This window comes from Lepus europaeus, chromosome 20, assembly GCF_033115175.1.
Source record: "Lepus europaeus isolate LE1 chromosome 20, mLepTim1.pri, whole genome shotgun sequence".
Lineage (NCBI taxonomy): Eukaryota > Metazoa > Chordata > Mammalia > Lagomorpha > Leporidae > Lepus > Lepus europaeus.
The window spans coordinates 8,156,707-8,159,163 of record NC_084846.1 but is presented as its reverse complement, the minus strand read 5'-3'; the positions used below and the strand labels follow the sequence as shown (position 1 = coordinate 8,159,163).

Here is a 2,457-nt window from a genome sequence, read left to right as displayed (position 1 = left end):
CATACTTAATTGTATAAGGAACAGGTGCATTGCAAAAAGAAAAATACAATGTAACTCAAAGTTTCTCAATACATAAACTAACTCCTCTTTCATCTCCATTTTTCATGAAATTTTGTAAGCACCCTTGTATTTCAGGAACAACATTGGTAAGAAAACTGGGGAAAGGAAAATTGGAAACAAAATACATTGAGATACCAGAGATAACACTAAGTACAACAGGTCAATCATTGAAAATGATAATATAATAAAAAACACAGAGGACAGACTAAGCAAGTTCTGTTCCTCCTATCTGACCAAAGAATCCCATTGTCTGGTCTGAGGCTTGGAACCCTCCAGCCCTAGACTCTTCTTCAGCTCCAATGCCATGGGGTCCTCTACAGCTCGTGGACCAAGAGTCTTTTCAGAGCCCTCTGCATGTCTGTGTTCCTTAGGCTGTAGATGAAGGGGTTCAGCATGGGGGTGACCACTGTGTACATCACAGAGGCTGTGGCAGTGGAGGCTGAGCTGGGGGCTGCACCAGCACTGAGGTTCACACCTATGCTTGTGCCATAAAATAAGGAAACGACAGAGAGGTGAGAGGCACAGGTGGAGAAAGCCTTATACGTCCCCTGAGCTGAGGAGATTGCACAGATGGAAGAAATGATCTTAGAGTAGGAGTAAAGGATGCCAGCCAGAGGACCCCCAGCCAGCAGGACAGCAGCAAAATATAAGACCAGATCATTAAGTAAGGTGTCAGAACAGGCACTTGGATCACCTGATTCAGCTCACAGAAGAAGTGGGGGATTTCTAGGTTTGCACAGAAGGACAGCCGCAGCACCAGTAGGCTGTGTAATAAGGTATGTAGGACACTGATGACCCAGGACACCAGGACCAGCTGCACACAGAGCCGGGGGCTCATGATGACCATGTAGTGCAGGGGGTGACAGATGGCCACAAACCTGTCATAGGCCATCACTGCCAGGAGAAAGTCATCCAACCCTGTGAAGAGTATGAAGAACATCTGGGTGATGCAGCCTGCATAGCTGATGGCTTGGCTCTGCATCTGGATGTTCACCAGCATCTTGGGGACGGTGGTGGAGGTGAAGCAGACGTCCACCAGGGACAGGTTGGAGAGGAAGAAGTACATGGGTGTGTGGAGGTGGGGGTCTGAGAGGATGGCCAGGATGATGAGCAGGTTCCCAGCCACAGTGACCAGGTACATGGAGAGGAAGAGCCCAATTATGAGGGGCTGCAGTGCTGGGTCCTCTGAGAATCCCAAGAGACTGAATTCTGCAAGGTGTGTTTCGTTGCCTGGTTCCATGTGGTGTAAGTCACTAAAGAACAAGAAAAATGACATGAGATAGAGTGACAGATATAGATATTGATAGGTAGAGGATAGATAGTTGATAGACATATGATAGATAAATGATAGGCATATGATGGATAGATGATATAGATAGATGATTGATACATAGATAGAAATATAGATAGATACATAGTTAGATACATGAATTATAGAAATTACATGGACATTAGAAAAGCAAAGTTTAAAAGTCTCATGTGTCCCCTGCATCTGGCATCATCATAACACTGAATGTCTCTTCTTTTAATTCATGCAAAACTGGTAGTCAGAATTGCAATTATGGACTTAGGAATAAAAAAGGTAGAACACAAAACACCTGATAGAAAAGTGCTAATATTTTGAAAAATTGAAAAGTAAAATCATAACAATTAAATGGCATCAACAACAGTCAATAATTCACCATTATATTGGCAAATACCTGCAGAGAGAACATAACACCAAGATGTTTTTGGCTAGCAGGTTAAGCTACCACCTGCAGCACCAGCGCCACATGTGAGCACCAGTTCAAGCTCTGAATGCTCCATTTCCCATCCAGGTTCCTGTGAATGTGCCTAGGAAAGTAGCAAAAATGGCCAATGTGCTTGGGTCCCTGCACCCACATTAGAGACCTGGATGTAGTTTCTGACTTCTGACTTCAGCCTCTCCCAGCCCTGGCTGTCGTAGACATTGGAGGAGTGAATTATTGAATAGCAGATATCTTTATCTCTCTCTCTCTCTCTCTCTCTCTCTCTCTGTTTTTGAAATAGAAAAAGACTTTTCATACTAGTTGAAATTGTGTCTTAAGGTATAGTTCATCTTGTATCAAGTTTTGTGGACTCAATTTTTCTTACAGAAGATAAAGTGATCCTTAGTGAAATGATGGATGACAACAAACTCTACATGAGGATGGAAAGTGACATGACTTTTGACTAATAGGAACTCCAAGGACATCAAGTTGCAGGAATAATTGAATGAGAAAACAAGTTGGAAACACGTATAAAGCAAATTATCAACACTAAAAATTCAGAACACCTTCTACATTTAAAAACAGTGTGGGGGAACATAGGAAGATTTACTTTTATTTCACAATAGAAAATCACAAATTTTTCCAACCCCTAAATAAAGCTACCAGGGTA

General features: G+C 42.5%; 1 pseudogene; it reads right to left on the bottom strand.

Annotated features, from left to right (window-relative positions):
* Nucleotides 1-374: 374 nt before the first annotated feature.
* Nucleotides 375-1,303, bottom strand: LOC133749010 (olfactory receptor 7A5-like; annotated as a pseudogene).
* Nucleotides 1,304-2,457: the final 1,154 nt, after the last annotated feature.